The 22,667-nt window shown below is 38.9% G+C and overlaps 1 protein-coding gene across 3 annotated transcripts in view; it reads right to left on the bottom strand.

Annotated features, from left to right (window-relative positions):
* ralylb (RALY RNA binding protein like b) overlaps positions 1-11,913 on the bottom strand; it is a 126,515-nt gene extending 114,602 nt beyond the window's left edge. The window contains exon 1 of one of the 3 annotated variants that reach the window (XM_008396540.3): positions 10,732-11,913. The gene's annotated coding sequence lies outside the window, so the exon portion shown is untranslated. The remainder of the gene's footprint in view (positions 1-10,731) is intronic. The other 2 variants (XM_008396538.3, XM_008396539.3) reach the window with 2 other exon arrangements.
* Between the last annotated feature and the right edge of the window lie 10,754 nt (positions 11,914-22,667).

Here is a 22,667-nt window from a genome sequence, read left to right as displayed (position 1 = left end):
TGAGGTTGATCAATAACACAGGCATGACGACAGATTGGATTCAACTTTTTCCTTAAGCACATCTAAGGAAACATGATTAAGCTACATATATATACTGTGATTTGCACAGATTGAACCTTTTTATCTTTTCAGTTCTAAATAAATCAGATTTATAAGACAGATTTCTCTGTCTTTCACGTAGAAAGTACCCCAGTGTGTCTTTCCTCGATGACATCGTTGGTGAAGTATTTAGGTCAGGATTTTTTTGTTTTTTCTCAGCCACACTCCTCACCTCCTTTTCCAGGACCAAGTCATTTATGCTACTACCGTTTAATTTATGTTTTTCTTTTCCATACACTGTAAAACATTTGAAGGTGGTTTAACTTGGAAATGAAAGTCCACACGCTGCCTTAAAAATGCAACTTAAGTCAACAAGAATATTTTTTTGATTTTAACTCGGAAATTCAAGTTTCTGGAATTGATTTAGCAAGAGATAAATTCTCTTAATATTGTTTTTTAAGTTCATTAATCTTGAATTGTGAGTTTTAACTTAATGCTGCAATTTAAGTCAAATAATTATTTCACAATATGCAAGAAAAAAAAGCCCTCACCCAATCAAAGAGCCACATTTCTCTATGATTTTTACTCACAATATCAAGTTAAAACAACTTATTTTACTTTAGAAAATTTAAATTCTTGTATGAACCAAATTTCTGACCTGATAATGAATTTTTTTAAACATGCGAATGATTTCTGCTCAAAAACATTTAACGTGAACAAGACATTAAAATAAACATTTGCCTTAATAACACAGGAGTCAATGTAACGCACTTCCATCTCAGAATACAGAAACATGCCGCTAAGCATTCTGGGAAATAGTTCCCACTCCTGTCTTTTTCTTCATTCAGTTATTTTTTAGCTAAAAACTCTAGTTTATTCAACTCTTGGAGGTTAGGGTAACTGTAAGTTTATCTTTCACAAAAGGTTCAAAGTGTAAATCTGAATTTATTTGACTTAAAGAGCAGAAGGTAGAAGACAACTAAATGAGGCTCAAATGTTTTACAGTGTAGAAAGTGCAACTGGAAACCATTCCCCTTCCCCAGATAAAGTCATTAATTAAACAGTTATACAAACAAACATACTCCCGGCTTCCAGGTTTAACATAGTATTTCCTTAATATGTTTTTTTTTCTTGTCCCGTTGCTAATTCTCCAGGCTCGGTGAGAATCGTGTTTATTTTCTGTCCTCTGAGCGACCAGCCAGTCGAGGCAGACGCCTCCTCATAATAAGTGAGGTTTGCTGAAAATTTCATCTGTTGCAACATGCTTGCTCAGGTTGACGCCTTACAGCGCATTCAAGGTTTGATTCAACCTGCTGGCTTGCTTTTTTATTGTTTACAGGCAATTGCCATATTATAGTGGATTTTATTCCACTTTTTATTATAACTGCAATAAATTTGACTTGACATAAATGGATTTGAGCATACCTACTCTGGATTGAGTTGGATTATAAAATATCTGGATGTGAATAGACTGCGCTTGCCTCATAAAGTGCTTTGTGAATTAGTTTTCCCTCCACAGGGGGAACCAGATGTAACTCTTGCCTAATTAGGCCTTCCTAACCTCTAAACTAAGCATTTTACACAAATACACACACACACACACACACACCTACAGTATCCGTCTTGTATTCTGTGAAAATCAAAAATGAAATTATAATCAGTTTCTTTACAAACCTGTCTCTATTATATTGCGCATGAGGACACAGTCGGCGTTAATTAGTAATAAAACAAACCAAAATGATATTTTCTGGTGTGATCCTGAAATGACAATCAGGCCTCAGCATGTCCGGCATGTATGTCGAAAGCAAGCAGTAAAAATGTGAGGAAGACCCTCACCGTGATCCAGTTCTTTCAATGCAGGTTTAATTGCCCAGAATATGAGCTGTGACATCCCCTCACTTATCAAATTAACAGCTCGAAAAAGGGTAGTGAGGAGCTCGGCACCTATCTGAACTGGATCAGGTTGTTCTGTATGGGTTTTACGTTGAAACTGAAACATAAAAGTTTAATAATGTAGATAAAATATGCTTTCTTTTGGAACACGGGAGCCTAACGCAGAACGATTCACCATCCAGGCATTCTTCAGTCTTGGTTCCACGTTCATCAAGAAAAGACAAGTGTAAACAGCGAGCGAACGTCCGGCCGTTCATGGAGGAGACGAGGTCGGCGTCCCAGAGAGCGACATGTTTTAGTGCGAAAGTGCAAATCGAACTTAAAACAAGAGACTTGTTGAGCAAGATGCCGACTGAAGCCACATTGTGACTGAAACGCCGCTCAGCGGGGAAGAAGGTAATCTGTCAAAGTTTAAGAAAACAGATTGCAGATTTCAAATCCGCTTCCGGGTGAAGACTTTATTTCTGCAGGCATGTCCTGTAGTTTAATCATTGCAAAATGGAAAAGTGTTTTGTATTTGTTGTTAAATTAAAAGAGTAAAAGCTACTTGGGAAGGGCTCAGCCAGAAGCTTCCATGTGTTCAAACGGCTCCGTCTGAGTCTGGATCTAAATCCAGTTGGGAATCTAGAAAATCAACATACTCAAGACAGTCTACAGTCATGGCCAAAAGTTTTGAGAATGACGCAAATATTATATTTTCACATGATCTGCTGCCCTCTGGTTTTCATGTGTGTATGTCAGATGTTTTCATCACATACAGAAATACAATTGCAATCATATTATGAGTAACAAAAGCTTTTGTTGACAGTTAGAATGAGTTAATGCAGCAAGTCAATATTTGCAGTGTTGACCTCTCTTCTTCAGGACCTCTGCAATTCTCCCTGGCATGCTCTCAATCAACTTCTGGACCAAATCCTGACTGATAGTCCATTCTTGCACAGTCATTGCTTGCATTTTGTCAGAATTCCTATGTTTTTGTTTGTCCACCCGTCTCTTGATTAACCACAAGTTTTCAATGGGATTAAGATCTGGGGAGTTTCCAGGCCATGGACCCGAAATCTCTATGTTTTGTTCCCTGAGCCAGTTAGTTATCACCTTTGCTTTATGGCAAGGTGCTCCATCATGCTGGAAAAGGCATTGTTCATCACCAAACTGCTCTTGGACGGTTGGGAGAAGTTGCTCTCGGAGGACATTCTGGTACCATTCTTTATTCATGGTTGTGTTTTTAGGCAAGACTGTGAGAGAGCCGACTCCCTTGGCTGAGAAGCAACAAGACTGGTGGTAGTGCTCACCTTGTCTTCTCCCAACAAGCTGTTTTCCAGATGTCCCAAACAATCGGAAAGGGGATTCATCAGAGAAAATGACTTTACCCCAGTCCTCAGCTGTCCACTCCCTGTACCTTTTGCAGAACATCAGTCTGTCCCTGATGTTTTTCCTGGAGAGAAGTGGCTTCTTTGCTGCCCTCCTTGAGACCAGGCCTTGCTCCAAGAGTCTCCGCCTCACAGTGCATGCAGATGCACTCACACCTGCCTGCTGCCATTCCTGAGCAAGCTCTGCACCGCTGGTAGCCCGATCCCGCAGCTGAAACACTTTTAAGAGACGGCCCTGGCGCTTGCTGGTCTTTCTTGGGTGCCCCGGAGCCTTTTTGGCAACAATGGAACCTCTCTCCTTGAAGTTCTTGATGATGCAATAGATTGTTGACTGAGGTGCAATCTTTCTAGCTGCTCTTCCCTGATAGGCCATTTTTGTGCAGTGCAATGATGACTGCACGTGTTTCTTTAGAGATAACCATGGTTCATAGAAGAGAAACAATGATGCTGAGCACCTGCCTCTTTTTAAAGTGTCCAGTGGTGTCATTCTTACACCTGTGTTAATGGAGCAATCACAGAAACGATGTTAGCTGGTCCTTTTAAGGCAGAGCTGCAACGAAGTTGAAATGTGTTTTGGGGGATAAAGTTCATTTTCTAGGCAAATATTGACTTTGAAATTAATTGCCGCTTAAGCTGATCACTCTTTATAACATTCTGGAGTATATGCAAATTGCCATTATAAAAACTGAAGCAGTAGACTTTGTAAAAATTAACATTTGAATCATTCTCAAAGCTTTTGGCCATGACTGTACATCATAAGATAAACGGATAAAAAATACATTCTTTAGCTCCGTAAAGCTGGTAGAAACCTAAGATTTGCAGCTGGAATTGAATCAAAATGTGCTTTTTTGTTGACAAACAGGTTTTGCTGATGTTTTGTTAACCCCAATAAAACACATTAACATTTGGGGTTGTAACATGATCATATGGGACTCAGTACAAAGGACAGTAACACTCTTAAAGGCAAATACAGTAAAAACAGCTTATTGCTGCCGAGATTTGCTGCCAAACAGAATAAATAGACAGCCGAGGCACGACTGTCCCTTTTCCACCCCTAAAGGAAAAAAAAAAAAAAGCAGCAGCAAACCACTGTTCCTTTTTCAACAGGGGTAAAAGTTCAGGAGGTTTCTGCTCATTCAGCGATCACATGCAGCTGACTGACAGCTGGCAGCAGCAGGTGGGGTAAGAGGAGTGCTACTCAAGGTTACATCTGGCCCGAGGAAAACCCCCCACCGCCTCTGCCTTCTCGCTAAGACGAGTTCAAACTACAGGAAATGGTTTAAAAGAAGTTTTCATCTGCTTTAAAAAAAAAAAAACAGAAGTCAGCTCTGGCCTTGAAGATAAATATGTTTTTTTAAATCATAAACAATAAACTCCTTTGTAGAAAAGTCGGGGACTGAAACTAGAGTCTGTAATTACAGCTTTATATTAGAAGCAGCTTAGATACTATCTGCTGTAATAAATGCTTAGATATTTCCATCAGTCTCATTTTATTCTTTATAAAAAGTGATGAAGGGGCTGCACAGTGGCGCAGTTGGTAGAGCTGTTGTCTTGCAGCAAGAAGGTTCTAGGTTTGATTCCCAGCCCCGGTCTTTCTGCATGGAGTTTGCATGTTCTCCCTGTGCATGAGTGGGTTTTCTCTGGGTACTCCGGTTTCCTCCCACAGTCCAAAAACATGACTGTCAGGTTAATTGGCCTCTCCAAATTGTCCCTAGTTGTGAGTGTGTGTGTGCGTGGTTGTGTGTCCTGTCAGTCTCTGTGTTGCCCTGCGACAGACTGGCGACCTGTCCAGGGTGACCCCGCCTCTCGCCCGGAACATTAGCTGGAGAGGCAGCAGCACCTCCCGACCCCACTGAGGGACAAGGGTGTAAGAAGATGGATGAAAAAGTGATGAAGCTTCATTGAGATGCTATTTTGTTTTCTGCATTTTCTTTTATGATAAATATTTCCAATATTGTACGAAGCAGACAGTGCAACTTGTAAACACAGATTTAAGTTGGACAATAAAATGGAAAAGATTTTATTTTGAAGCAATTCTGCTACGTTCAAATTAGAAAAAATACATGTTTTCCTTAATTCCTGCAGGCCTAATCTGCATTGAAATCTTCATCTTTAAGAAAAACAACCAAATGTTGCCAAAGCCAATTAAGACCACAGCTTTTTCCCCTGGTGACAGGGATGGAAAAATAAGCTCTGGAACACAATGTTAATTGGTAATTCTGTCCAAGATTTTGACAAAAATAGCAGTAAATGAGCAATTTCCCCTAAAGACTTGGAGGTAAAGACGCCAAACTGAGTTCTTTCATGCATCTAATAATGTTACCAAAATGATTTTGACTCAAAAAATATTAAACCTGTGCTGCAATATGAGAAAGTTCATAAATATCTGCTGTTCTCTTCCCTCTCAACAGCATTATCCACAGTAAACAAAATACATTAAATGGAGAGACCTATCTAAAACCCAAATTTGAATGCACTTTGGAGATGAACACCTGTATTCTTGCACACACACACACACACACACACACACACACGCACACACACGCACACACACATGAGAGAAAGACGGGACTTTATAAGTGCAGTGGAGGACCTGTGATGCTGCGGGCCTGTCTCTCTTCCAAAAGACTCTGGGAACCTTCTTAAGACTGCAGAGCATGATGAAACCTTCCAAACACCAGGGGAATTTGAATTAAAATCTATTGCCATCTGCCTGAATGGTGAAAAATGTTCATGATTCGTTTCTCTACAAAATTATGAACCGAGACATTTCTCAGAATCGGCACAGAAATGAACAATACATTTTCTGTCATGGTAATCTGAGACCGAAATCCTGTGGAAAATATTTGAGCCGAGTTAAACATCTACCTCATGATAATGAACAATAACAGGATATATATCTTTTTTTACTAGGGCGTAGGAAGTTCAAAGGCGACCTATTACATTTCCTTTAACAGGTTAGGATCGGTCCCTGGACTATATACATCTTACATTTTTTGCACATATCATTCTTAGAGACTTTAGTTTGGTCAGTTCTGCCTAGTTTCAGCTCCTTTCAGCTGTTTTAGGGTCTCTGTCACTTTAAATCCACATAAGCTGCCGCCTCCAAACTCAACATTTACACTCGCACATGAAAAATGGATGCAAACAGATGCTCAGTTATACAACCCTACTTCTTTGAAAAGCCGAAGTGGAGCCTCCTCCACAATCAACAAGAATACAGCAAGTGGTTTCTGGATGGCAAGTCAACAACAAAACGCTCGTCTTTTCCGGCAGCACACAGCGGTAAAAGCAGTTGACCAAAGGTGGTTTTACCAGCTGGGTTGCTAGGTAACGGGTTGGGCTTCACTGGCGTTGCTAGGTAACGGACAGCGCATGCTGATTTACGTTCAGAAGGTTTTTGAAACAGCTCATTTTCCAGACACTAAAAAACCTGAACTTATTGGCAAAAAAAAGCTGGGTGGTTTTCTAAAGCGTTTGTGCTGCTTTCAGAAACAATAGAGACTCAAATGGAAATACAAAAACATTATGTCTAGTTAAAATAGTACCTATCTGCCATGCTCATCTCATCCCGCCATGAATCCACAGTAATTCGCTTTTTTTATGTGATCAAATGTGTTACCCCAAAACTCAATCTCCATTCACACCGACAAGCAGCCATGTGGTCGCACTCACACCTCAGAGAGCCGAGGACATGCTAGGTGCATGCAGCAGATTCCTTCGTGATATTTTATTTATGCCAGCAGAGGTAAAGGCAACACATGAGCTTTCACACCCTCCTCCTCTCTCCCTATCTGAGTCTCCTGTGCAGTTCTGGCTTGGCCCAGATAACAGCAAACCTGCCTGGAGGCGAGAGACACCAACACTGCAGGACGTAATGGAAGCTATCATAATGCTTAGCAGGAGCTCGGCTCGTGGCGGCGAGACGGAAACGCCTCTCAGCTCGGAGTGTGAGGACACGTCGGGTTTGTTTTGATGCAGTGGCTCAAGGTTTTAAAAGCAGACAAGATGGACTGATTTAGGTAAAGGGATGGGAAATGTGTAAAAGGACTATCGGCTGTGCAAGAAGAATGAATTTAAATCTCTTTTTAAATGATTTCTGGAAGTTGCTAAAAAATATCAGAGTGAATGTGCCTAAAACTTCAGTGCAAGTTTACGTATGATAAAGTTCAGATCGATGTCATTTTTTGCTTTTAGTGGTGATTTTAAAGGGTCGTACAACCAAGTCAATCAATTTTATAAACAAGAAGGAATTAATTAGGAAGCAGAGTTACAATTAAAGGCTCAAATATCCAAATTTATCCCAATATTTGAGTAAATATTCCCAAATTTGGTATTTTATCACGTATTCCTTGTTATTTTAAGTCAAAATTGTACTAATATTGTTTTAATACAAGTCTCTTCATCTTTGTCGCTCTATTTTCCAGTAAAACATTTTGGATAAACTCGAGTTTTAAATGGTGCTTTAAATTAGGACTGGAGTTTGAAACCACTGGGATAGAAGATGGATGTTTAAACGTCTATCCTATTTTCCAACACCGTTGGACTCAGGTCAGGCATAATGTTAGCCAGTTTTCACATGCCTGGGTCCATTGTGGAATCAGAACCACCAATTGGACCAATGCTGCACTCATCTAACCCAAACTGTGTAAACAAGAATGTTCAAGAAAATGCCTAGCATCAATTCTAACCCAAACAGAAGATGTTGAGACAAGAGTGAGTTTAAAATAGACTTTAAGAAGATACAACTCCTTCAAGCTCGACTGAAGTTTGCAGCTGCCAAATGTCGTCTGGTGGAAAACAAAGGCTCAGGTATTTACAAGGTGAGAAATAATATAGTCAAAGTGAGATATTTAAATCTAGGAGCATCGTACTGACTGGTCAGCACGGAGGTGGAAGCATCATGCTGAGGTCTGTTTCACTCTTAGCACAACTGGCGCACTCCAAATAGTGAATGGAGTAATGAAAGAGCAGGACAGATTGTTTAACTTCAACAGCTTCAACTTCAACAATGTTGTACTTTTATGAACTGTGTTGGATCAAATTACGCTTTAGGAAATAACTGCACATTTTACACATTTATGTAATTTGGCACTATTCAAATAAAAACTGATCCAATAAAATAAATCTCATCTTGAAGTTCCAATTATGTGCCTCTTTTTAGTCTTGATTTGACCTGCAGACCTCGAGTTTGACTCGTGCCGTAGAATATTTCAGATTTAATCTGTTTATATTTCTGTCTCTGTGTGAATCTACATGCTTCGTTTGTTTGTCACTTTGCTACACCTGCGTTTGCCCTTTGTGGGACAAAGACTGATTGTGGTGTAATGTGCTTTGGAGTCCTTGGACCTGATAAAGAGCTATAAAAGTGCAGACCAATTACCGTTTTACAAAAACTGAGTTCAGAATGACATCTAACCAAACATTAGTGGAGGTGTGTATGAATTTTACTGTGCGGATTAGAGAAAATACACAACAACAAATCAAACTTGTGGCGCTCTGAACAACTAACGAGTCACTATGGTGACTTTTCCTTTTACATTTACTGATAGTTTTAATCGTTTAGTCAGTCCAAACACAAGTGAGCCCTGACTGGTAATATACACTGCTTCTCAAATTACCTCGCAAATTAAAAGGCATTAAAACCAACCCCATCTTTTTATCTACACCTGCTTTATGACCCGCATAGATTTAACAGACAGCAGCAGGATCAATACACACTAACAGCCTCTCAGCTCTGGATACAATGCTTAATTTAACTGCTCTAATTATCCGGCTTTATTAAAAATGTAAGTTTACCCACAGAGTTCTGCATTCTGTATTTATCAATATTCAATTCCATCGGGTAAAAAAAAAGAAAAAAAAAAGAGAAATTCTGGTTTCCGGTTCACTGCAGCGAGCTGTTTAATGACTCCCCGAGTTAACGGTCTATACACGGACTTAATGGTCCGCTCTCGTTTGTTTTATGGGTCCATATTATGGCGATGAAACCTTTGTTCTGTTCTGTCAAGCTGGATACATACGGAGAGTTAATTGGTGACGTTTAATAGCATTTAAAGCTGGATTCAAGGCAAACAGAAATAAACTTGTCATGAACTGACAGAGTCTCGTGTTAGCTCAGTTACACTCTCTGCAAATCCCTCCTTCACCGCAACCATACAATGTCTTTTTTTGCGTTTTCTGCAGCACACCGATAATCTGAAGTCAAACCTTCCTGTTGAGGGATTTATTTCCTCTAAGCCTCTCTCTTAGTCCTGTCTGTGGTTCTATTAATTTTCTGCAAAAATCTGATTTGACAAATCCAGGAAGTATTTTATGTATCTGCAGGCCTGGGAAAGCCGATTTGAGTTTGTCCGGCAATAAGGCAGGCACTTATGAGTGGCGATATATTTGCTTGCTTGCAACTCAGAGGAATTGATTATTTCTGCCTCTTCCTGATCGATTTAGAGATACAGCTCGGATACCAGTTTATAATCTCATAGGTGCATCCTTTCCAAGGGCTCTGAAAACAGTTACTTAACGGTATTTATAACCTTTAAACTCTTTCAACCTTTTATCAAAGTTGTAAACACAAACTTGAACATACTTTAATGAGATTTTATGTAAGATTTTGTCTGAAGTAATGCATGAGATGGAGTCAACATGCAGAGAAAGGTATTCTGATGAGATTAATTAAAACATCTTCAAGAAGAACTGCACACCACTCTGAATCAGCCGCTCTTATGGTGAGACATGGAGGTGGCAGCATCATGCTGCGGGGATGCAAACAGGCCAAAACTAACACTTGGTTCAAATCTCATATGATAACCGAACTTTAGAGGCAAGAAAAACCCTGAAATGTTTGTCCATACACATCTGTAATCCAGACTTTAATCCCATCTACTGCAAGCTTGATAAGTTTACTGAACGTTATCTGTCCAATCCAACAGCCTGGGCTTCAGTTCAGAGAAATATGGACAACATTTTTCAGTCCCTAGATTGAAAAAGCTGGTAGAAATACATCAGCACTGACAAGGGGCAAACTTTGAACTCAGCTTACAAATTAGCAGACTTAACTGCACTGGATTTTATTTAGGGGTGTCAGTTTTATTATTTAAGAAACCACGCATCCTTCTTTAGAATCATGTCTTCGCAATCAAGACCGCAAGTCAGTCTGTCGCGTCAAATCCCAGTGAAACACATTGAAGTTGGAGACTGTAAGGTGACAAAATATGAAAAAGTTGAAAGGACGTCAATACGTTCGCAAACTACTGTTGAAATCCAAATGAATGAAACTTGATTGTGCTCTCAGCAGGTAACCTTCAGGTGGAATCAATGAAAATTGTTTGCTCTATCGAACAATTTTCATCAGCTTTACAAAAATAACACATCAGCCACAGGTGCAGAATTCTGGTACCTCATTCTTTATTTCAAACATTGGTTAATGTACCTGCAAGCGGGAAAATGTCTGTTCATCCTCGTTGAAATAGAAAACAAGAAAAACGCATTGAACTCTCCCAAGAATCTAGTAAGAAAAAATTACATCCAAAAATACTTGACACTGCCATCTGCAAGAGTACAACAGGAGATAGGAGGGAAAAAAAGAGATAAAACAAAAAAGCACAAACCTGTGAGCTCAGCTGCAAGAAAAGTGTCAGGTTAAAACGTCAGAGAGGGGATTTAAAAAGGATTCCCTTGTTTCTTTTTTTTTGTAAAAGATAAAGAAAAGAGCAACAAAGTAAAAGCGAGAGGTTTCACCGATGAGATTCATCAAAATCACAAACCACACTGCCAAAATGCAAACCAAAGCCACAGCAACAGCAAAAGTAGACAGAAAACAACAAAAAATTATCAAAATAATAAAAAAAAAAAAAATGTCCCAAAACCCACCAGTAAATGCGCAGGAAAAAGAAAAATCTCTGATAAAATCTGCTCGGTTTCTGCAAAACTGCAAGCAAAGTGAGAGGCTTTCTCAGAGACCGATACCGCACTCGTTTTCTTTCTTTTCTTTTTTTTTCAATTCATACCCTCTCGATCTGAATCACCGCATGCTGGAAACTTGAAGCCTGGATGGACTGACTGTAGAGGGGAGGGGGAGTGAAAAAACGCTTAAAACCAGCACCGCAAATGCTCAATTCAAACACCAGCAAAAGGAGGAAAAACAACCCAGAAAAAAAAGGAAAAAAGAAAAAGAAGGGGGTGAATTTAGAAGACCAAAAAAAAATGTTTGTTTAGAAAAACAGAAAAAAAAAAAATAGCCAGTGGAAGTGTACTCACCGAGCGGGAGTAAAATGTTGCAATAAAAATGTGAAATGGCTCAAAAGAGGCTACAGTATGGCGGTGCGAGGCGGAATGCTGAGCCTTTTCCTCTCTCTAGCTCCCTGCCTCCAGTTCTGTCATGTGACTCCTTCAGCTCCGACTTCCAGCAATGAGAGTCCAACCTCGAACAGCTGATGATGCCGAATGCTCTCCTATAAAGGCTTGGCTTCTTACAAAAGTCCGGGGGAGCGAAAAAAAAAAAAAGAAAAAAGAAAGGAAAAAGAAAGACGCGCTCCTTATCATGCAACGCTTACGACTGAGCTGGTTTTATGTTTCTCTGCTGCATTTTGAACATGCACAGCTCTCTCTTTGTGTCGGCGCCACGGGACGATCAAGTCATGCGGATTTTTTTATTTTTTTCATTCGCTGGCATCGTGAGCTTGTACAGAAGGCATGGATGGGAAAAGAAGAATCAGTCCGATGACGATCGGTGCATAGACAGTTAAGAAAAAACCCCACTGAAGCCTCATATGTTGACAGAACAAAGCTTTGTCGTTTAGCCTGGTTGCAGGTTAGAAAACACTTTGAGTCATCAGCCAACATGTGGATCCTACAACAAAATACCGTGCGATAAGAAGCAAAGAAATAAAAAATGAATGAATCAAACACACATCAAGTATTCACATTTTATGTTGTATTAAAGTAATCTTCTTCCTCAAAACTCTTCACACTAATATCCCACATTATGGCAACGTGGGAAAAAAAAAAGTTTAACATTCTTGCAAATTTATTAAAAGTAGAAAATCAAGAAATCACATTCACATAAGTATGTGTGTAATACTTTGTTGATTCACGTTTGGGATCAGTGACAGTCGAATCTTTTTGAATTTGATTCCACCAGCTGGGCTCGGCCATCTTCAGGAGGTTTGATCCGTTCTTCTCTGCTGTTCTTCTCCAGCTCCTTCAGGTTGGATGGGAAACGTCTGTCAGCCATTTTCAGATCTCTACAGTCAGATTCACACCTTTGAGATCTTGAGATCTGCTGAAAAATGAGAAGTCGCCCCAGTCAAGGCGCTCTGCAGCAGGTTTTCATCCAGGATGCCTGCGGACATTGCTGCATTCATCTTCTCTCTCCTGACTAGACTGTAAGCTGCTGCTGCAAAACATCCACCTAGCATGATGCTGCTACCACCATGCTTCACTATAGGGAGCCATCCCAATGTAAACCCAACTTTCACACCAAAGAGTCCAATCTGTGTCTCATCAGAGCAGAGAATCTCATTTCTCGTTTTCTGCTCTCAGTTCACCACTGAACTCATTGGGACTCTCAAAGCAGCAGAAATGTTTGTTTCTTCCTCAGATTTGTGCCACAAGACAGCCCCGTCTCAGAGGCAGTTACTTTGATTTACTGCTTGGTGTTTGACCTCTGACCTGCACTGCCACCTAGGAGACTTTATATAGACAGGTGTGTCCCTTTCCAAATCAAGTCCAATCAACTGAATTTACCTCAGGTGAACTCCGTTTAAGTCGTAGAAACATCTGAAGGATGATTAAGCCATTCTTCTTTCGTCATTGTCATAATTTGTGTACATAATATTGAGGAAAAAGATTCATTTAATACAATTTAGAGCAATAATCAAATCAGAACCATCTTGAAAACTTACTCAGGCGACAGATGGCTACAAATAAAAGCATTTGGATTTGAATCTACATGAAAAATTTGATTTATCATAATGTTTTTGTCCTTTTTTGTAAAGCATCTTAAGATTCTTTGGCTTACTTTTAAACAAACGGCTCATGGGGATTTTTATGTCTCCAGTTTTCCAGCTTCCTGTAGCAGGTAGTTTGTTTCTGCTTCCTAAAAGCAACACAAGTACAACTTCAATCTGTCAAACAGGAACTTTTATGCCACACAGTCCTTGCTTTTCAGTTCCTAATAAGAAATTCGATACTTAAGCAAAACACGCTAGAGCACAACTAACCTTGTTTATGACATTTAAATAATAATATTAAATAAATAAATAAATGTTGTGTGCTTTCTAAGAATCTGAAACTAGGATGGATTATACAACAAAACAAATTTCCAGTCGGATACCTCGGCCCTTAACATTCGAGAGTAAAGCACACAAACCTTACCCAAGTGGTGAGAAAAAGTTTAACAGAGTCTCTTCAATGGTGCTGAAATTGCTGAGCACAGAAACAGCCAGGCTGCTGTCCATGGTGCTGAAACCCACAGAGCTCTGGGTCGTCGTATCGTGGATGAGGCCGATCAGCTCCAGAACAATCCAGACCAAGCAGTGAGTGGCTGACGCTCCGTCCCTGGTGCTGAAATGAAACTGGTGTAACACAGTTTAGGCCTAAAGGTTGTGCTGGCTGCGGTTCTGAAGCCATGTCTGAGCGCTGCATTAGGAGCCTGTCTGTGGAGCTGAAACTGAGTCATTGCTGCACAGCTACACATAATTGTTTTGCTGGAAGCCTGTTAAAATTGCTATGTTTAGACACACTGTGATTTTGCCTAATTATGTATATATTTGTATTTTTTACATGAAAAAGGCCAAAAATATCTAATATTAAGTTGTATCACGTCATTTAAAGTTTCAAGCATCATCCCAACTTTCTTCATTCATAGACCCCGCTCCACACCCCCCCCACACACACACACACACACACACACACACCCCCCCACCACACACACACACGCACACACATGCGCGTGCGCAGCTCTCCCGCTCTCATCCGTTAAATAAATACACCTGAGAAATGTAGGTTATCGCTGATGGCAACAGACAGAAAAGTAATAATGCGCTATTGATGCATTAGAGTCTGACTGCGGTTGTCAGACAGAATTCAGAACGAGTTTATGCAACACACAGCGTTGGAGACAACTGTCACCATTCATAAATCAGAGCGGAGGTCGGTGCAGTGCTCCCACCTTAAGCACTGTCTAATTTAATTCACGTTTCAAAACACATCCATGCCTGTGGGAGGCAGTAAGTAAAAAAAAAATAAATAAAAAATGCTCTGCCATCCCCAAAGAATACATTGAGGAACAGTGATCAAACTCTGGCAATTTTACCGCCGCACACATTTGCTTCCTTTCTTCATTTAGCCCTTGAAGCTGCTTAGAGGTCTCTTTTGCAGCGTTTAGCAACGCTCAGTCACTGTTTGTCTGCTGCATGGCAGTCCAGGGCTTGAAAACTAAAGATAGTGGTCTGTGAGTCATTGTGCAGGACATCACTTTAATTGCTGATGCCTGAGGGCGCACATGGTCTGATTCAGGAACTGGACTGTTCGTGGTTTATTGTGCCAACATGTAGGTAGGGAGGTAATGAAGAAAATGAAGGAATTAAAGCACAGCTAAAATAATTCCCTCCAACCAAATATGACACACTGTAACAAATGGCTGATGCCTCTGTTGACTCAGTTATAAATAGTTATCTGGAGTTTATAAAGTTCTACTAACAGCTTGTGATGCTGTTTTGAGGTTAGCTTCTGCAGAAAGAAACAACCTGTATTTTCTCTCTTTTGCTTCTCTAAAACATATACTAACCAGAGGGTCAATCGATGCAACTGAGGTTTTTGCATTTTTTCTGAATCAGAAATAATGCTTCAGAATACCAGAATACCCAATACTAATAATGATAATGGTATTATTCTAAGCATCTACTTCCTAATTAGCCGCTAGCATCTGGCTTTGCTGCTGTATTAACGAGAACTTGCAAGTGACCTTGAATAACAAGCGAAGATTCAATATCTGTTGTAATATTTTATGTTTCTTGAAGCAACAAAAACTCAACAACATAATGAGTCTTTGGCTTACTTTTCAAACATTTTGTTTTGTTGTTGTTTGTAACAGCTAGCTGTGCTACTCCATTGCTAGCTTGAGCATGAATTTGATTAATGAGTAATTTGTTTTAAAAATGTCTCATCTGTGTTTTTCATAGAATCTGACCTAAAAAAGTTTCTGTCCATCTTGCACGGTCTATTTCTTGTCAATAAAACTTGTTTAACGTTTTCTGGGTCTGAGTCCTACATTACCCATAATGCAATAGCTCTGTACTGCACATGAACTTATCTTACATCCAAATAGATTTGATTGCGTGTTTGAAATTTCGAATGGAAAAACCGCTGCAGTCATGACAATCATTGTGACAACGACAGTTTGTTGATATTTTCGGTCTCTTTCTGGTTTAATTCTCCTTCACAATCATACTTTTTATTGGCTGTGTAATGGTTTAAAACTTTGAATGTTAGATGTAAGAACTCAGCCTTCTAGGTTATAAACGCTCTTTCTTAAGACTCTTGAGAGACATCTGTTCTGTTAATGACTCTTAGATTTCATTAAACTTTACGGCCTGGTCATAAACATTCCCCATTAGCCTGGTTGTAGGATTTCTATCCTTTAAATTGTTTAGTTGGGTGTTTGTTTCACTTAATGAACTATAAATATATCTTCGTTTGAGTAAAGTTTAAATTTTTAATTGACAGCAATTCAGCATTTGAATAAAATATGAAAGTAGTGCATTTTTTTTTACTACTGGGAGTGGAATAAAAACCCAGATTATTTTTTTAAATTGATATTAATCTGGTTTAACTTTGCACATCAACTCAACAGTTCAGTGGAATTTGAATGTGTTGCTTTACTAACGTCCTGTAGCCGTGCTGCTTGTGATAAAAAAGACACAAAGGTCTTATTCAGGTGCTGGATGGTGCATAGATAGATGCAGCTGCCAAGATGTAGGCAGAGAAGGTAATGAAGAAAATTAAGCAATTAAAGCACAGCCAAAATAATTCCATCTAATCCTGTACCGCACTCTATAATAAAGTATGACTAATGCTTGACATCTTTATTGACTCAACGTTATTAACAGTCATTTGGCTTGAAATCATCTTTTCTTCCATTCTAAATCTGCATAACTTCCGCACTGTGTGAAACATGCAGAGGAGTGAGGACTGAACCCTTCGCTCGACATGATTCACACGTCAGGCTGTAAAACGCTGGAGAACGGCGTCACTTTTATGGTGAGGCTCGCTCCGGGTTTCTGGTCCGCTCCTGTTATCAGGGTCCTGCTTGCACGCCAGAAAGAGACTCACAAGGTTAATGACCTTCGTGAATCTCTCAAATAAGACGTATCAATCATATCAACCTTTTTGACACGGAGTCAGCAGGCTCAGCGACGCGCTCAGTTTCGCCGAACCTCTGCCTCGCCAAAATCACTTTCAATCTTTGTGTACATACTGCTGGATGTTTCTAGAGCTACATAAGAAATGAAGCTAAAAAAAAAAAAAAAAAAATTAATTACCTGACATGAAATTGTCATAAGCAGAAATACAGTGCAAAGACCATGCATTGCCTTTGGCCATAAAAAAATTTTCAATTTGAGGCAAAGCTCAAAAACATTGGGGCTTTTGAGCTTTCTTGTTACTCTTGAGGTTCATGAATCGATACATGATATTGCATTATTTATAGAAATAGTGTAGTGGGAAAAAAAGAGAAAGTTGTGATTTAATTTCAGTCAAGTTTTACTCTGACCTGTTTTAGGAAAGTAGTGCAGGAAAAAAAATATCAATGATCAAGATGAAAATATAATAACAATATTCACTTCCAGTCTAACCTTTTAATGTAGAATGAGATGAATTATTCTTTAGAAACAGACATGACATTATTATCACCCATGCTACACGGAGAACCACTTCATTGTGAGCCTGTTATGCACAAAAAAAAGGAAGGAATTAATACCTTTATAAAGCTAGGGAAGTATTTTCTATTCTTTAATTAGCAATTGTCAAGAAGTCTGCATAGATTCTGCAAGATGTTTTAATTAAAAGTAAAATGAGTGTGCAGACACAACTGTAAGTGGATTTAACGCTCATTATAATAAATAGGTTGCTTTTACAAATCCGGAGCTTGACATGGAAGGATTATGAAAAAAAAAAAAGGCGCAAAATATAAATAGATTCAGAAACCGTTTCTCGTTGTTTGTGTTTGCAAATATAAGCAGCGGCGCATGGGCTCGGTAAAGAAATCGTTACAGGGAAAGATTTTTTGTCACCATGATGCATATTTTAAAAGGTTGGAATGTGCTTGTGTAGGCTAGGTCAGTGGGTATAATGTCAGCCTGTGCATTACATCCATCAAGATGCGTCTCCAAAGTGTTTATGTAGCTGCCTCGTTTTCTTTCATCCTTGTCGATGCCTCAAATCTGAGGGAGCTGACTGACCTCTCTCAGTCTGCCGAGACCAAAGGCATGTTTACTGATGGATGAATAATAGTCAGAGTCTGAGTTTCTAACATCTGCCTCTGGTGCAGTCTTACACCAACCATTAAGGTTTTATGACTTACTATAGACTCTTTTAGAAGGTTATTTAATTAAGAAACAGATGGGTTTAATTTTCCATAAAGAGATTATCTACAAGTTTGTTTTTTTTCCGCCCAAATCTTTTTCTTTTCTTCCAACACAAAAGCCGTTCAGATTGTCACGTTGAGTAATTTCCTCTCCATTTCGGTTTGTATTGTTTCTGCTGTTTCAGCGCAGGATTTAATCCCACAAACTAAATCCGTGGAAAGAAAACAATGCTCACATGCAATCCACTGGTTAAATGATTTAATTATATTTGGTTTGATCTCAGTTAGTTGTGTCAAAATTCTATTAAATCAATGCTAAATGTGTCACAAAAAACTAATCTCAGTCACTTATTACTTACAATAACCTGCAACACAATAATAATAATAATAATAATAATAATAATAATAATAATAATAATAAAAGCTGTGAAATATTTCATATTCACACTGTTATATTTTACTATATTTGTTTTACTCCTATTGGATGCTATTATTACATCTTGACATTTATAGCCAAACATTTCATTGCATTGTTGACTTTGTGTTAACCTGCATAATGACAAATAAACAGTTTTACAAAACATTACAGTAGATCATTATCAAGATAGAAAATATTTTAGACAACATAACATCAATCAATCAATCAATCAATCAATCAATCAATCAATCAATCAATCAATCAATCAGCTTTTGTTTATAGAGTATATTACACGTCTAAGGTGAGCGAATTGCTGTACAAGTCCATAAAATAAAACATAACCAGTAAGACATAAGCGCGGATAATAAATCAGGAAAGAGAGATAAAAAATAAAGCACTCATGATTAGAACAGCATAATAATTTACACCAAAACAGAATTTAAATAATTTTATGTATTAGCAATCCTTACAGTAAGAGGATTTATAAGACGAGTCAAAGGGTGCGTTCACAGCACGTTTACTTCCGCAAACACTGAGCACTTCTTCTTCTTTTTATGGCAGCTGGCAGAACACTGAGAACGCTGACGCTATTGCGCCCTCTAGTGCGCATGCGGGACACTTTCAGGTTGTTTGGACAGCCCCGGCAAAAAAAAAAAAAAAAAAAAATCGGAATTGCCAAAAAAAATCGGAATTGGGTCACTTCAGGCTGCAGTGTGGACAGCACCCTTAGAAACATCCAGAACCAACTGGAAGTTCTGAATTCACACTTTTCAGAAAACACAGTTGGTTTAAAGTTCTATTAAATTAAAAGTTGCTTTTTTCTTTTTGTCAGTTCGTCTAGCAGCAGTTAAAATAAACTGTGAAGAAAGTAGACAACAACTGTTGCTCAGATGATAACAGCGTCAGAACTTCTTCTTCACATCTTAAACAAAACAAACAAACAAAAAAAAACCCCTGATAACGGAGCAGAGGTTGAACCTGAAGAGGAGAGGTCACGCTGAAAGAATGTGCACATTATGTACTTAGCTTGTTAACAGCTGTCGGCTTAATTGTCACGTCGCACAGGGACGTTTCTGTTTCAGCGTGGTGGTGGCAGGCACCAACAGAGACCGAGGCAGGCTGACCTTTCCAGCACAAAGTAACAGGACTCTCCTGAATTCACCACGGCAACCAGCGCTGTATGACTGACACGGGTCGATCGTGCTTTGTGCTGCTCGGACCAGCATGGTGATTAATTTATAAAAGTATATGACAGCTAATTTATTTTGCTGTTCTCGTGCACACGCTGCAGTTTGGAACATATGGTGAGATGCGATATTTTAAAGAGGACTCTTTTGTTTGGTTTTTATGAAGGATATTTTTATTTTGGAAGATGATAGCAGGGATAACATTTTACCAGTCTGTTCACAGGACCATGAAATTGGTCCAGCTGTGACATCTGGGAATAAATTGTGTGGAAATGAAATGTGATAACTGGATTTTAATGTTTTGAAAAGTTTTTACCTGCTGCACATGCTAATCTGAGCAACGACAAGAAAACAAACTTAAATCACAACTTTATGGGGGATTTTTTGTTTTTTGCCAGCTGTGCACTGTAAAATATTTTAGCCACACTTAGTTGTTTCCACCAAGTTCTACTCTTTAAGTCAAAATACATTTTGCATGTTTTATATTTTGAACTTTAATGTGCGAGTCTGTGTTGCACCATGAGAGCCTCTTATGCTTTACCAAAGCAGATGTTTGTTTTATTGATACAATCAGTTTGCAATGTTTGAGGAAAGCGTCTTCTCACGGTGCTTCTGCCCTGTTCAAAATAAAAGTTTGAGCAGAAATCAGAGTGATGTTTAATTATTTGCATCATCAGAAAATTCATCTGAGTGAAAATGTTCAACTCTTCTACCTTAAAACAAGCAGATATTTCAACTTGAGGGCAGTTTTCCCGCATAATGTGAAATAATTAGTTGGTTTAAATTACTGTATTATGTAATAACTCACTTCAATGTGAGTGTCTGAGTATTGTTTTCTAACAATACTCAGACATTTCTAACAATGTCTGAATATTGTTAGAAAACAATACTCAGACAACTTGTTTCCTGTTAAATCAACTGAGTGGACTTTAATTTGAGTCAAAACAAAATCAGTTTTCTAATTGACTTGTATTTTAAAGGTTGCTGGTGAAGCTTCATTTTCAATTTAAACCACCGTCAAATGTTTTACAGTGCAGTTTTCGCCTCAACCCTTTCAGTGGTTGCTACAGTGGGCAGCTAACTAAAAGCCATTTTCTTGTGCTTCTTGTGGATTTTAATGTTATAAATGCACACAGACCACTGAAGTGGACACTAATGCTTCACATCAACTACTGGCCATCAGCTGCAAATGCAATAAATTGTTTTTGTTAAATCCAATATGGCCGACAGACAAAAAAAGCATGCCGACCGGCCCGGTCCCTCAGTCTACCGTAGACGACTCTTGTAGGTAAAAAAACCCCATTGTGACATCAGATAACCCCTAAAGAACAATACTACTGATCACTAAAAAAGCATTTTTTATAGCATTTTTTCCTACCTTTTTTTATGCCTTAAGAAAAAAAAAAATCCTGACAAAGGATCATAATTCATGCATGAAAGGGTTAAAATTAGGTTAATTACAGTTGATTATTGGTTCAGCTATTGATATGGAGAGGATTACTTGGCATTTTTTTGCCCTTAAACATTTTTGTTCGACAAAAAAAAGCATAAACATAGTAAATCTATGCAAGAGCAAACTAGCTGTCTTGTTCTAAAGACAGTAACTGTAATCGATTAGCTGCATTTCAAAGTGTCACTTTGTTTCTCTTTCATTGTGGCACATTTTGCTCCTGGTATTTCTGCTTGTTTTCCCAAGATTAAAAGTTTCGCTCAAACAGTAATCAAAGCAAACCTGGCCAGGACTCGAACCTAACCGATTATGTCCGGCACTGAAGTGAAAACATGAAAAGAATATTTAATGTGGTCGAGTTGAAAGAAGCAGAAGTTGTGTAGATGTTTTTACTTTTCACATCTATCTGGAATAAAGCAGGCCAGTTTTGGCTCAAACTGCGTTTTCCTTTATGTTGGAGCGAAGTTTCTAGCTGAGGAAATGCTCAAACTTTGCTCACTCACTTCACTCTTTGCTGACAAGAAGACAGACTGTTTTCTCTGCAAAACATCAAAGCGCTACTAAGCAGAATCTGGGGGGAAAAAAAGCGAGCAGTTGTTTCTGCTGCATTAAAGTTTAAAAATACGCAGAGCATTCATTCAGCGAAAACAAACTATGAGAATAATTCAGAGTTAAAAAGTGAAGTAATACAAGAAATCAAGTGTTTCTTTATGCATCTGTGCTCTGGTTTCCAGGCTGTTTGCTCTGCTGCTTCGGCCAAACCAGAATGTCTTTGGCTCGCCGGTTCAGGTGCGTCTGGAAGAAGAGCTCCCAGCGGCCGTGGCAGGAGCCACGAAAATCCTTCTTAATCAGATTCTGCAGAAGCTGATAGTGGAGAGAGACGATAAAAAGAAAAAAGAAAGAAACACACATGAAAGAGGCCAGCAGTAGTTTGGCAGCCACTTTGCAGAAAGAAGGGGGCAACAGAGTCTGAGGTTGTTTGCCCACGATTGTCCCTCCTTGTGAGGCCTCTTATTGGTAGTGAATGCCTTCCTGGTGCATTTGGCTTGTGACGCTCAGCTAGTTGGGAAACGTCCAACCTGAGCTGTCTGCTACCTCAAACCTCTTGGCTCCAAGATGTAGGGAGTCTGTAGGGCGGGAGAGATTGCTGCAGGACCTCATGGAGGTGCAGAATGAAGCTGTTTAAAATTTACATTGATGACACTTCCTGTTATTTTTGTGTTTTGTTGAAATTTACGGTATGTTTTAATGATTTTATTGGTTAATTTGGCTTGTACATTTGTTTTTCTCCAACCTCATAAAGTAATATTCAATAAATTTGAATACATTTCTGTGAATCTTTGTCAGATTAGGTTTCTTTTGAAAATAACCTTTAAGCATGTACTAAACATAAACTTGATTAAACCCACATTTGCTTTCAACGCTCTGATGTGATATTTTGATCGTGAATTTGTTTACATATGCTGTAAGGACAAAATAACCATCATTTAGACAACCAATGGTATCAAACCGCAACAATAACAAGTACAAAAAAGATACAAAACAAGTCTTAAGTTTATTCAGGTGAGTTGATGCTGTAGAAACTGATTGGCTCCCACCCAGAAAGCACAACAGGAATGTACACTTTTCTGAACCTATATGAACCGGCAATGCGAAAAAATGTGATTTCAGTGCTTCACTGTGACTTCACAGATGAAGTCACAGTGCTTCATCTGTGTGATTCTAC

This window comes from Poecilia reticulata, chromosome 20 (assembly GCF_904066995.2).
Source record: "Poecilia reticulata chromosome 20, P_reticulata-male-v2, whole genome shotgun sequence".
In the NCBI taxonomy this organism is placed as follows: Eukaryota; Metazoa; Chordata; class Actinopteri; order Cyprinodontiformes; family Poeciliidae; genus Poecilia; species Poecilia reticulata.
The sequence above is the reverse complement of the archived record's forward strand: the minus strand, read 5'-3'. Positions and strand labels throughout refer to the sequence as shown.